The 15530-nt window shown below is 38.4% G+C and overlaps 1 non-coding gene and 1 pseudogene across 1 annotated transcript; both read right to left on the bottom strand.

Moving 5' to 3' along the window:
* Positions 1-13549: 13549 nt before the first annotated feature.
* Positions 13550-13710, bottom strand: LOC142166737 (U1 spliceosomal RNA). The gene has a single exon (XR_012697120.1). It is a non-coding gene; the product is annotated as a U1 spliceosomal RNA (small nuclear RNA).
* A 423-nt stretch (positions 13711-14133) lies between these two features.
* LOC142166727 (small nucleolar RNA U3) lies at positions 14134-14262 on the bottom strand (annotated as a pseudogene).
* Between the last annotated feature and the right edge of the window lie 1268 nt (positions 14263-15530).

The raw sequence follows: 15530 nt of genomic DNA on the forward strand, positions 1-15530 counted from the left end.
AGGAATACATAAATAACAATTTTTTGTTATTTTGAGTAATTTTAGAGCTTGGTTAACCATTAATCTTGCATTATTCTCTTGTAATTACTTTGTATGGGTTATATTTCATCTAAATATTTGATTTCTTCTTTGATTATGAGTAGCTAAACCCATTATCTAGGGTTGTGGCTCAACCCTAGTGTGGGTATTTAATGGGTCTTCAATTTTAGGGCTTAAATGTTTATGGGTGAATGATATTGGCTTGATTTATGCTTTAAATGTTGAATTGGTGGTTGTAAACGCTAATTTGTGTCTTTTTGACTTAGGCTCTTCTTGAGAAAGAGAGACTAAGTCTAGGAAATTCGGGCCAACAAGGAATTGGGGTGCATTCAAGAGATTAGCCCCAATTAAATGGTTAAACCTAGATATAGTAATACCCGACTTGAGCCAATTTTTCTTGCATTGTTTGAACTCCCAATTGAGCTTGAGAAAGCCAATTAGGGCAAAGTCACTCAAACTACCGAGAGGTATAGAATGAGTAGTTATTGACAATGGCTATATGATGATTCCAATTATAACAATTTTGCCCTAAGTTTTAGATCCCGTTAGATACTCACCTAGGTGTAAGTCACTTCCCTAGTGCCTTTTTATCAATTGAGAAAACTTTACAAAAATATCATACTTAGCTTATTTTTATTCTTCATTAGTGATTAAAGGTAGAATAGTAACCAAAACAAAGCATGATTAGAAGTGTAATTAAGAACATCTCACATAGCTAGATTAGATATAAACCTAATTCCAAACCAATATTAGCTCTCAGTGGATTCGATCCCGGCCTTTCGGGTAAAAGCTGCATCGACCACTCTTATCATTCTATAGTGGTATAGGGTTGGAGCCGACCACCCCCTTTGTCGCGTTCGCGATGCACAAAATCCTCCCCAACTCCAACTTCTCTTCGCAATCGCGTCCCTTTAACTACGATCGCGATGCTTACCAGAAACACCAGAAACCAGCAATAACAAAATAAAGAAAAATGGTCCGAAACCATTCTGAAACACACCCGAGGCCCCCGGGACCTCATCCAATCACACCAACAAGTCCCAAAATATGACACGAACATGCTCGAGGCCTCAAATCACACCAAACATCATCCAAACTATGAATGGATGATCAAAATCCTTCTATTAACTTTCAAACATTCCAACTTAGATGAACACGTCCGATTAATACTTAAACATTCCGGAATGTAGCCAAACTTTACACATAAGTCAGAAATAATGATACGAACCTATTCCAAATCTCGGGACCCCAAACGAACATCGATAATACCAAAGTCCACTTGGAAACTCCAAAACCTTCAAAATGCCAACTTTCTATAATAAGTGTCGAAATTCTCTCGGACCCCCAGATACTCAACCCGAACATATTCCCAAGTCCGAAATCATCATACGAACCTATTGGAACCTTCAAATCCTACTTCCAAGGTCGTTTACTCAATAATCAAACCTTGGTCAACTCTTCCAACTTAAAGCTTCCGAATTGAGAATTTTCCATCTGAATCAACTCTGAACTTCCTGAAATTCAATTCCAACTACGCGTACAAGTCATAAACCATGAAGTGAAACTACTCAAGGCCTCAAACCATCGAATGACACACTACAGCTCAAAACGACCGGTCGGGTCATTACATAAGTTATTTTTATTATGTTGGAATTTGACATATGTTTAACATTTTTTTTTGGATTTTGAGATTGTGTTATATTTATGGGTCCAATTTACTTATTTTAGTAGTATTGACTTGCTATTTCCCATTGCATGTTGTTCTTTTTTTAGTTAGAATTGATAGATTAGTTTTGTCAAACATTTGAATAATATTATAGTATTATATTTATAAATATTAATTTATTTTATCAAACATGCATTCTATGATGTTCTTACAAAACATATTTTTTTAGTTTTTATAATTAACTAAACTAAATATTATTAATTCAGAAAATATTTATCAATTATTTTTATAATATTAGTTATACATATATGATTACCAATTATTGTATATTCAAAAAAATATTGTCACGCCCCAAACTAGGGGAGGCACAACTGGCACTCGATACTGTATTCAATCGAGTTAGCCATTAGACATACTAGCTAACTAAACTGGGGGCCCAACAGATTGGGCAGCACAACATCTGAAATACTAAGCCTGGACTATTAAGGTCATGACCCCAATAACAATAAGCCATATAAACAAAGATAGATGAGCCAAAATAATAAAGTACTAGCTGGCCGACAAGGCCGCGATTGGAGACATACATGCCTACACACATATATATAAATGTCAAGCCTATGGGCTGGAGACTGAAAGCTGCAAAAAGAAACCCAGAATATTGTGTCCACAATAGCCTCTAAGAGTGTCAGAAGCACTGTCGAGACAAAGCCCAGACTATACCCAAACTGTACAACAAAAGTAACCATCCTATGAAAGCTCCAGGAAGAGGTGGAGCTTACCAACTCACAACTGAACCTCGAAATCCTAGCGGAGGGGTCGATTAGAGTCCTTACCTGGACCTGCACGCACGAAACATAAATGTTGTGTCCCCAGGCAACGGGACATCAGTACGAATAAAAATGTACTGGTATGTAAGGGAGAAAGTAGAATCATACATAGCTGATGTAAAAAAAAAGTATTAGAGATACCACTTGACACTGAAACTCTGATAGCCTCCATGGACAACATCCAATCTCATAGTAATCAAATATGCATGGTATGCTCGTGTAATCGTATGTCGTGAATACATATATATTGATGCAAATGCATGACATACCCAACCAAATGCTAGCAATGGCGGTCTCTTCCAGTAGCTAACAGGTATCATATTGCCAACATGTGGTCATCTGTACAATATATATAGTTTTTCGGGCAAATAGGCCCCTTACCTCCGATTATAGCTCGAAGTTCATGCATAATATGTCATGTATGATATGAACTTTGAATGCACATAATAGGCCATAACAAGAACTTAGCCAATCTTGGCTCATCGGTAATCTTATTCTCATAATCTCATAATCATCTTCGTATCGCATACAATTGTCTCGTGGAACCTCATATGTTTTCTTTTTCTTTTGAGTAAGCTTGAAAACTTAACTAGACTTTTAGAAAGATAACTTAACTCTGAATATGTTCATAAAAAGCTTAAGGTGCTTCACTTAGTCCTTATACTTGATTTCTTGATATTTAGTAAAAGAAAGTATTTCAATAATCAAGTGTTTTAGTAGTTTAAACATAAAAATTATATTTGAGATTTTTGGAAATCGACGTGTCACTTTAGAGATTTTAAGATACACTTTAACAAGGGAGAAGGACTGATCGCAAATACTAAATGCCTTTATTTTCTAGTCACACAACCCAAAGACGAATAAGAATTCACATATATAGACATATAGTTAAGAAAGCCGAACAAATGACATATATAGATGTCGAATACCTTATTTAACCGAACGAGTGGAATATAAACCTAATAGCATCATGAAAATACTTCATCTACGATCGCAATACCTTTCACATAAGGTCTTTCTAGCAATAGAATAATAAAATATCACATTTGACGTCTTAGGAATTTCCTAGAATTCGTGCTAATAGGAAGGACAGAGTTTAGCCTTAACATACCTCTCCAACGAACGTCTGAATGCCTGTAGTTCCTTCACGAAAGTTGTTCCTTACGTCCTAAGATTCGAAACCCTATATATATGAAGCTTATACGCACCTATAAATAGTTCGTAATTGAGTTTAAATCGGCAGATTTTGCCATATGACCTTAACTTGACGAAACGTCTGTAGAACTTTGTAAAAACGATCATAAAAGAGTCCCAAGATGATTACCTTGGAAAACCAAGTATAAATCCTGAAGAACCAGCAAGAACAACAAACTCCTATCTTCCAAGAATAGCTCCAAACACAGCTAATAAAAGGGGAAAACGATTGCAAAGTGTAGAGATTGTGTTTCTAGACACGAGGGCAAACTTTAACAGTAAAAATCGTTAAAAACACACTTTAATCACTCAAGAACACCATGGAACCTTATCTTCAGTTTTCTTACTGTTTTAGGATGAAAATGAAATGGTTTTAGGTCTGAAAAGTCGAATTTGCTGACTTATACTACTTGTTTGACCCGACCCGGTTCGCGACTCGGTTTCAGCCTGGACAGTCCGCGATAAAACAGTCATAACCTTTTACTACAATGTCGGATTGATTGAGGTTTTTTTTGGTTGCAAACTAGACTCGTAGACCTTCGATTCAATAGGTTTTGGGTCCCATAACTCTTTATATATTGGGAGAAATGATCTGATACATTTGACCAAAAATTAAGAAAATTTATTAGAGAAATTTACGATAACTTTTACCGACCTTTATTTCGCAACTTGCTTGATTCCAAAACATAACATGTGACCAGTGTGATATTATAATACCTCATAACACATTATTCTTAGCATATTAGACACTCTTGGTCTTATCCCACATGTGTAAATTAACTTAAACCTTCTGAACGCGCGGGGTGCCACCCGAGCCATTTCTTTAACCACGAACCTTTGTTTAAGGGATTCCTTTGACCTACAACTTTAGTTTACTTCCTTGATATTACCACACATTTTCATTCTTATTCTCCCAATGTGCTATACCCAATCATATATACCTAATATAACAACGCCACGTTACGTATATTACGTAAGAGAAAAAAAACATGGGGTCTCACAGTCTCCCCCCTTAAGAACATTTGTCCGCGAATGTGTCAAGTCAATTCCTTGGTTTCATTTCTTTTCCGCTAATACGTTATTTGCAAGGCTGTATTTGTTACATTGCAAAGCATAAATCAAATTCTGAAGATTCTAACTACTAGGCTTCGTATAGCTATCTCGCAATAAGAAATTTAAATTACACTTTCAAGTCATTTAAAATCCAACTAAGTTGTTGTAAAGAAATAATTGCCAATTATTTAAATGTGACTTACCTTAAGTCGTAAATAGGTAGGGGTACTTCTTCCTCATTTCCTCCTCAGCTTCCCAGGTCATTTCCTTGTTGTTGTTATTTCGCCATAACACTTTCACAGAAGCCACTTCTTTAGTTCGAAGCTTTTTTACCTGCCGATCTAAAATAGCTACTGGTACCTCTGCATAAGATAAGTCTTCAGCAATGTGAATATCCTCCATGGGCATAATACGTGAAAGATCTCCAATGCACTTCCACAACATAGATACATGAAACACAGGATGGACTGTTTCCAATTCTGAAGGCAAATCAAGCTCGTACGCCACCTTACCAATCCTCCGAATAATCTTATACGGTCCAAAATACCTGGGGCTGAGCTTCCCCTTCTTTCCAAATCGTATGACGCCCTTCATAGGCGATACTTTTAGGAAACCCAATCTTCTACATCAAACTCTAAGTCTCGTCGTCGAACATCTGCATAAGACTTCTGTCGACTTTGTGCTGTACGCAGCTGGTCTCTAATAAGTTTTACCTTTTCCATTGCTTGCTAGACTAAATTAGGACCTAGCAACTCTACTTCCCCGACCTCGAACCAACCGATCGACGACCTACACTTCCACCCATATAGTGCTTCGTAAGGGGCCATCTGAATACTAGTTTGGAAGCTGTTATTATAAGCGAACTCAATAAGAGGTAGATGATCATCCCAACTTCCTTTAAAATCTAGCACTCAAGCATGTAACATATCCTCAACTATCTGAATAGTATGCTCTACCTGTCCATTAGTTTGTGGATGAAAAGCGGTGCTAAGATTTACCTACGTGCCTAGACCCTTTTGAAAAGATTTCCAAAAATGTGCTGTAAATTGAGCCCCTTGATCAGAGATAATAGATAATGATACTCCGTGAAGGCGAACAATCTCTTGAATGTAAAGCTTGGCATAATCCTCGGCTGAATATGTCATCCTAACTGGCAGGAAATGAGCAGATTTTGTAAGCCTATCAATAATTACCTAAATAGAATCATAACTCTGTGGAGTGCAAGGAAAACCAATGATGATGTCCATATTTATCATGTCCCATTTCCATAATAGAAGTTCAATATACTGAGTTAGGCCTCCAAGTCTCTGATGTTTGGCTTTAACTTGCTGGCAATTGGACATTGGGCTACCATCTCCGCGATATCTTTTTTCATTCCATTCAACCAATAGATCTGTCGAAGGTCCCGATACATCTTTGTCGCTCCGGGGTGAACTGCATATCTAGAATAATGGGCCTCCAAAAGAATCTTGGCGCGGAGCTCTCTGACTATCGGTACACATAAGCGGCCCTAGTATCTAAGGACTCCATCTCTAGTTAGCTCAAATAAAGGTTGTCGCTGCTGTGGAATACTTTCCCTCAGTTTTATAAGCTCAGGATCCTCGTGTTATCGCTCTTTCACTTCAGTAACAAAAGAAGATTTTGATGTATTCTGAACGAGAATGCGTCCACCCTCTGCGTCTACCAAATGCACCTGCAAATTAGCTAGCTGGCATAGATATTTGGTCATCTTGACCTTATCAGCTTCAACATGGCTTAGACTACCCATAGACTTTCGGCTAATGGCATCAACAACAATATTAGCTTTGTCGGGATGATATAAAATATCAACATCATAGTCTTTTAGTAATTCTAGCCATCTTCTTTGTCGTAGGTTGAGCTCCCTCTATTTAAATAAATACTGAAGGCTCTGGTGGTCGGTGAAAACATCAATATGAACCCCATATAGATAATGTCGCCAAATCTTTAGGGTGAAGATAACTGCGGCTAACTCAAGATCGTGCATAGGATAGTTCTGTTCATGTTTACGCAACTGTCTGGAGGCGTACGCGATAACCTTACCATGTTTCATAAGAACACAACCTAGGCCAATTCTCTAGGCATCACAATATACAACATAACCCTCGGTGCCATCCGAAAGAGTCAAGACAGGTGCCATCGTAATCCTTTTCTTTAGCTCCTGAAAACTTTGTTCACATGCCTCAGTCCACTGAAACTTAGCTCCCTTATGTGTCAGTTTCGTCAATGGTGCAGAGATAGAGGAAAATCCCTCCACAAACCTTCGGTAATATCCTGCCAAGCCTAAAAAGCTATGAACCTCTATCGGATTCAAGGGCCTCGGCCAAGTCATCACAGTTTCAATATTTTGGCCATCAACCTTGATACCATCACCGGTAATAACATGACCAAGAAAAGCTACATAAGTTAGCCAAAATTCACATTTAGAGAATTTAGCATATAACCTGTAGTCCTGGAGAGTCTGCAATACAGCTCGCAAGTGTTCTGCATGCTCGGCTTCCGATCGTGAATATATCAGGATGTCGTCAATAAACACAATCACAAATTCATCCATGAATGGTTTGAATACCCGGTTCATAAGATCCATAAAGGCTGTTGGGGCATTTGTAATCCCGAAAGACATGACAAGGAATTCAAAATGGCCATACCTCATCCTAAATATTGTTTTTGGGATATCAATATCCCTGACTCATAGCTGATGATAACCGGATTGCAAGTCGATCTTTGAAAAGCATTTGGCACCTTGAAACTGGTCGAACAAGTCATCAATCCGTGGAAGAGGATACTTATTCTTGATAGTGACTTTATTTAGTTGCCTGTAGTCAATACACATCCGCAATAAGCCATCTTTCTTTCGAACAAAGAGCACCGAAGCACCCCATGGGGATGTACTTGGCCTAATAAAGACTTTATCGAGCAAATCCTTCAGTTGTTCCTTCAATTCCCTTAGCTCTACAGGAGCCATTCTGTAGGGAGAAATGGATATAGGTTGCGTATCAGGAAGCAAATCTATAGCAAAATCGATTTCCCTTTGGGGGGGGGGGTTCCCGGAAGCTCGTCAGGGAATACCGTTGGGAATTCATTCATAATAGGAACCAATTGAAGAGTCGCTGGCTCCTTATCTATATCCCTGATATGAACCAGATGGTATATACAGCCTTTAGCAATAAACTTCCGAGCCCTAAGGTATGAAATAAACTTACCCTTGGGCGTGGTTGCATTACCTTTCCATTTAAGGACAGGCTTACCAGGAAAATGAAATCGAACCACCTTTGCACGACAATCAATATTAACATAACAAGCTTCCAACCAATCCATACCCATAATGACATCGAAGTCTAGCATAACCAATTCAACTAAATCAACAGAGGTTGGACAGTCATTAATTAACACTGTACAACCTCGATAGACATGATTAGCTACAACAGAGTCGCTAACTGGTGTAGATATCTTAACTGACTATGGCAACAACTCAGATCTCATGTCAAGCTTACCAGCAATAAATGGAGTAATATATGAAAATTTAGAGCCGGGATCTATCAATGCATAAATGGCATAAGAATGTATTGTCAATATACCTGTGACAACATCTAGGGATGCCTCTAAATCCCGTCGGCTTGTGAGTGCATAAAAGCGATTCTGGCCACTACTAGAACCTGAGGTGTCTCCTCCACCTCTCCCCCTACCACGACCCTGAGTAGACTATGGACCTGGTCAAGGAGCACGGATTGAGGGAGAAGAAGATGTTGTGGATCCTGAAGGCTGAGCTGGTGCACCTCTGCCTAACCCCGGGCACCGACTAATAAAATGTCTTTTCTGCCCACAATGATAACATGCACTCGAACTCTGTCTACACTACCTGGTGTGCAGCTTACCACACTGAGTACATGGAGGAGTAGGCTATCTCATTTGTGCGGAATGCTCCTGTCGAAGGCCCTCAGGATGTCCTGAGCTCTACCCCGGTCCTAACTGAATATATCGATCAAACCGCTGGCCCTGCATCTATGGTGGGAAACTACCTGCTGATCGAGGTGGATATCGATGGAGTGGGGGCCTAAAATCACCCGGTGGCTCCCTATAAGACCCCGTAGTACGAGCCTTCTTACTCTTCTCCCTATCCCTACGAGTATCATGAATCCGACGAGAAAGGTCCTTTGTAGTCTGAGTGAAAGCCTGTGTGTGGGAAATATCTACATCATCCGATAGGGATGCTACCCTACAATCTCTAATCAGATGATCCCCCAAACCATCCACATAATGATGAACTCTAGCCCTCATGGTACGTACGATATCTGGTGCATACCTCGCCAAAAGAATTAAACTTATGGCTATAATCCCTCACACTCATATCCCCCTAGTTCAGGTTAAGAAACTGGTCAAGACGAGCCTCCCGAACCTCCCATGGAAAATAATGGGCTAAAAAAAGCCTCAGAGAAGTCCTCCCACTCTGCTAGCGGAGCATTAGGTCCTCTAGATCTCTCCCATGCCTCATACCATAGGACGGCTACATCACGTAGTTGAAAAGAAGCCATCTCCACAGCCTCGGTGACGAAGGCATGCATCACTCTCAATACTCTATACATTTGGTCTATAAAGTCCTGGGGATCCTCAGTGGAACTGGATCCTGTAAATAATGGAGGGGCCAAGTGAAGAAACTCCCGTACCGTCGAGCTTCCTGTCCGATCTCTCCGGGAATCTGCTCCCGACTCTAGTTGTCGCTCATGAATAGAAACCATCCCAGTCAGCAACTGAACTGCCTCCCTCATCCCCTGCTCCCTAGTCTCTAATGGGGGAACAACAGGTGCTGGAGGTCCTGTGTCTCTAGCTGCCTCAGGTACTAATGGAACTGGTGAGGTTGGGATACTGCATCTCTCTAGGCTCCAACAAATGTTGGGGAAGCTGAAACTAGGGGTACTGGAGATTTACTGTGTGCCTCTAAGGGAAATCTATCCCTCTGACCTGGTGGGGAATGACTGGTACCTTCCCCCGGATCCATACCTATCTCTCGCTATGCCATCTCCTTAGCGTAGCTTGTTAGATAAGAAACACAAAGCACGATTTAGATTTCATATGTTCTTATAACTTTGCTCTATAGCACGATTTATTAATTTAAAGAAATGTAACCATTCCTAAATGCCTCATAGCCTCCTGATTATAAGTGTGGTGCACAACACACCCATAAGCAAGACTCTACTAGACACAGCTTGTGGACTCCCTAGGATACGACCTGATGTGATACCAAGTTTGTCACGCCCCAAACTAGTGGAGGCACGACTGGCACTCGATACTGTATTCGATCGAGTTAGCCATTAGACATACTAGCTAACTAAACTAGGGGCCCAACAGATTGGGCAGCACAACATCTGAAATACTAAGCCTGGACCATTAAGATCATGACCTGAATAACAATAAGCCATATAAACAAAGGTAGGCGACCCAAAATAATAAAGTACTAGTTGGCCGACGAGGCCGTGATTGGAGACATACATGCCTACACACATATATATACATGTCAAGCCTATAGGCTGGAGACTGAAAGGTGCAAAAAGAAACCCAAAATACTGTGTCCACAATAGCCTCTAAGAGTGTCATAAGCACTATCGAGATAAGGCCCCGACTATACCCAAACTGTACAACAAAAGTAACCATCTTATGAAATCTCCAAGAAGAAGTGGAGCTTACCAACTCACAGTTGAACCTCGAAATCCTAGCGGATGGGTCGATCAAAGTGCCTACCTGGACCTGCACGCATGAAACAAAAATGCAGTGTCCCCAGGCAACGGGACATCAGTACGAATAAAAATGTACTGGTATGTAAGGCAGAAAGTAGAATCATACATAGCTAATGTAAAAAAAAGTAATAGAGATACCACTTGACACTGAAACTCTGATAGCCTCCATGGACAACATCCAATCTCATAGTAATCAAATATGCATGGTATGCTCGTGTAATCGTATGTCGTGAATACATATATATTGATGCAAATACATGACATACCCAACCAAATGCTAGCAATGGCGGTCTCTTCCAGTAGCTAACCGGTATCATATTGCCAACATGTGGCCATCTGTACAATATATATAATTTTTCGGGCAAATAGGCCCCTTACCTCCAATTATAGCTCGAAGTTCATGCATAATATGCCATGTATGATATGAACTTTGAATGCACATAATAGGCCATAACAAGAACTTAGCCAATCTTGGCTCATAGGTACTCTTATTCTCATAATCTCATAATCATCTTCGTATCGCATACAATTGTCTCGTGGAACCTCATATGTTTTCTTTTTCTTTTGAGTAAGCTTGAAAACTTAACTAGACTTTTAGAAAGATAACTTAACTCTGAAGATGTTCATAAAAAGCTTAAGGTGCTTCACTTAGTCCTTATACTTGATTTCTTGATATTTAGTAAAAGAAAGTATTTCAAAAATCAAGTGTTTTAGTAGTTTAAACATAAAAATTATATTTGAGATTTTTGGAAATCGACGTGTCACTTTAGAGATTTTAAGATACACTTTAACAAGGGAGAAGGACTGATCACAAATACTAAATGGCTTTATTTTCTAGTCACACAACCCAAAGACGAGTAAGAATTCACATATATAGACATATAGTTAAGAAAGCCGAACAAATGACATATATAGATGTCGAATACCCTATTTCACCAAACGAGTGAAATATCAACCTAATAGCATCATGAAAATACTTCAGCTACGATCCCAATGCCTTTCACAGAAGGTCTTTCTAGCAATAGAATAGTAAAATATCACATTTGACGTCTTAGGAATTTCCTAGAATTCGTGCTAAAAGGAGGGACAAAGTTTAGCCTTAACATACCTCTCCAACGAACGTCTGAATGCCTGTAGTTCCTTCACAAAAGTTGTTCCTTACGTCCTAAGCTTTGAAAATACTATATATATGCAGCTTATACGCACATATAAACAGTTCATAATTGAGTTTAAATCGGCAAATTTGCCATATGACCCTAACTTGACGAAATGTCCGTAGAACTTTGTAAAAACAATCATAAAAGAGTCCCAAGATGATTACCTTGGAAAACCAAGTATAAATCCTGAAGAACCAGCAAGAACAACAAATTCCTATCTTCCAAGAATAGCTCCAAACACAGCTAATAGAAGGGGGAAACGATTGCAAAGCGTAGAGATTGCGTTTCTAGGCACGAGGGCAAACTTTAACGGTAGAAATCGTTAAAAACACACCTTAATCGCTCAAGAACACCATGGAACCTTCTCTTCAGCTTTCTTACTGTTTTAGGACGAAAATGAAATGTTTTTAGGTCTGAAAAGTTGAATTTGCCGACTTATACAACTTGTTTGACCCGACCCGGTTCGCTACCCGGTTTTAGCCTGGAAAGTCCGCGGTAAAACAGTCATAACGTTTTACTACGATGTCAGATTGATGTGAGGTTTTTTTGGTTGCGAACTAGACTCGTAGACATTAGATTCGATAGGTTGTTGCACCCATAACTCTTTATATATTGGGAGAAATGATCTGATACATTTGACCCAAAGTTTAGAAAATTTATTAGAGAAATTTACGATAACTTTTGCCGACCTTTATTTCGCAACTTGCTTGATTCCAAAACTTAACATGTGACCAGTGTGATATTATAATACCTTATAACACATTATTCTTAGCATATTAGACACTCTTGGTCTTATCCTACATGTGTAAATTAACTTAAAACTTCCGAACGCGCGGGGTGCCACCCGAGCCATTTCTTTAACCACGAACCTTTGTTTAAGGGATTCCTTTGACCTACAGCTTCAGTTTACTTCCTTGATATTACCACACATTTTCATTTTTATTCTCCCAATGTGCTATACTCAATCATATATACCTAATATAACCACGCCACGTTACGTATATTACGTAAGAGAAAAAGAAAAAACATGGGGTATCACAAATATGCATCCTAAGTACTAAATTTAATATTATTTATACTTATAAAAAAATTATTTATATGCATATATTTATTATAGTAACTTTTATGTTTTGATAATTACTTCATTTAAAATTTAATCTAATTGTGTAGTTATACTTGTGCAACCAAATAATATACTTGTAATTATACTGTAATTACGTTATGACAAATAAATAGGTTTTCGTAATTACTACATTGTGTAATTACTATCCTAGTAATTACAGCAATTCCAATTATCGGGTGGCCTTCCAAAGAGACCCTTAGTTTCAATAGTAGTAGTATAATAGGTTTGGGAATTAAGAATTTGAGTTTAATTACTTGTTAACCTGTAACGACTTTCATAATTCCAAAGCCAAAGGAAAATTTAATGCTTTATTATTTTTAAACTTAATATATAAATATATTTTTCGCATGTAAGTTTATTTAGTACGGTTTGGTACTTTTCGGTTTATTTTCATAAAATAAAAGACCTACCCTAATTATCGGTATGTTTATAGATTTATATAAAAACCAATGGTTTTATTAAAAGAAACCTAAAAATCAATTCGGTCGGTTTAATCGACTTTTAAATATCCATTGACACACTTAATCAAACCCTCAACGAGATTATATAGAATTTTTTATTTTTATTTTTTTACAGAAAAAGAAAGACACAATTTTGCCTACAAGTGAATAGAGAAGAAATCCCTAAAAACCTTCCAAAACTCAGGACATCACTATAAGAGTGGAGTTGAGAATGTGTGCTCAAGCCAATTAATAGATCTGTTAATGAGACACTCAAAAAATAATTGGGCTTTGGATTGGGTAGGGGCTGCACGAAGGCAACTCCTCACTACTACAAATTATCACATAGGCTCGACTACTTGGGTCGACCTTAGGCGGGCACCCATCCAAAGTGCAATGAAGGTCACCGGCGTAGGACATGGGCCTCTCTAATCACCCATTTACCCCGCCCAAGTAAGTATATTTTTTCTGTGGTCCTCTGTTATAATATATCCTCACAACTATTTTATCTTCTTCACTAAACGATGCGTGACAAAGTATTTTAATCTTCATAACATTGTCACTTCAGTTGTTCCGAGACTTCCCGCAATTACTACGTTATTCGACCTCTTCATAAACATTATTCCAGACTTCAGACTATGCATCTTCCTTATGAATCTTTTATTTGTATTAGAAGAAGAAATTAGTAACAAAATCATGAATATTTCTCTATTGAATCTTTCCATAGTCATTAGTTGTCCTAATTCAGTTTCCGAACAGCAAATGTACCAAGAGCTCATCTTCATTCCAAGTAAAAAACATATGCCAACACTGATCTTGAGTGAAGTCTGCGCCTACATTTTGATTTTTCAAAGCAAACAAAGGTATAGCAAAAAAGATTGAAGGGTCTGCCAAACAACCATTAGACCATATCACCGCACCGAGGTTGGGGCTGACTTGGTTTTCTGTCTCCTTAGAACTCAAGGATACAGTGGTACGAGCCTATAGAACAGATCCTGTTCAAGTAAGATCGTATCCATTCAGTGCATCGCTGATATATAAATATTTCTTTGCCTAGGTTGCTTGTCGATGTGGTACGTTGGACAAAAAAGTAAGGATTATTTAATTATTGTTATTTTGTGGCTAAGTCATTTTCCTCCTATAAATAGAGGGGGCTTACCTCATTGTAAATCATCCCAAAATATTTAGTAAGAATTACCTTGCTCTTTTCCTTGCAATATTATTCTTTTCCTTATTGTTTTATTTTACGTTATCAGCATGAGACTTTACCGTCTCAAGAAGCCCTTTGAGAAGATTAAGGTATAACTTTTCCCCTCTTTTAATTATAACTGATATTATGAAAAGAAAGTTCGTTGCCCTTGAAATTTTGGGTAAGAACTATATGACATGGGTGTTTGATGCAGAAATCCATTTAGATGCAATGGGTCTTGAAGACGCCATTAACGATAAAAATAAAGGATCTACCCAAGACTGCGCTAAGACCTTGATTTTCTTGTGTCATCACCTTGATGAAGGGTTGAAAATAGAATATCTCACACTCAAAGATCCACTTGTTTTGTGGAATGGCTTAAAGGAAAAATATGACAACTTAAAGTGAGTCACTCTTCCACAAGCACGATATGAGTGAGCTCATCTGAGGCTCCGAGATTTTAAGTCTGTTTTTGAATATAATTCTGCGATATTTAGAATTATTTCTAAATTGAAACTATGTGGAGATAGTATCATTGACTATGATATGCTTGAAAAAATGCTCACAACGTTTATGCCTCCAATATGGTCTTACAACAGCAATACCGAGAGAAAGGTTTCAAGAAGTACGCTGAGTTGATTTCTCTTCTCCTTGTGGCAGAACGAAACAATAACTTCCTCATGAGAAATCACGACAGTCGACCCAGTGGGTTTACACCATTGCCTGAAGTGGATGAGGTGTATTTCCACTATGCTAAGCGTGGAAAAGGTCGTGGCCCTATTCGTGGTCGTGGTCGTGGCCGTGGACAAGGAAGAATTTTTTCTTGTGTTAATCATCCTCCCAAAGAAAAATAACCACCAAAAGTGGAAAGGGAAAGATGAGAAGCCAAAGGCAAATGGTTGAGAAATTGAATGTTATCGTTGCGGTGGAAAAGGGCATTCGACAAATATTTATCGTACACCAAGACATTTGTTTGAGCTTTATCAAGCATCTCTAAAGAATAAAGGTCCCGAAACTAATTTTGTCTATTACAATGAATTTGACATCACACATTTAGATGTGACAGACTTCTTTGAGCATCCTGATGGAAAA

This window comes from Nicotiana tabacum, chromosome 11 (assembly GCF_000715075.1).
Source record: "Nicotiana tabacum cultivar K326 chromosome 11, ASM71507v2, whole genome shotgun sequence".
NCBI lineage: Eukaryota > Viridiplantae > Streptophyta > Magnoliopsida > Solanales > Solanaceae > Nicotiana > Nicotiana tabacum.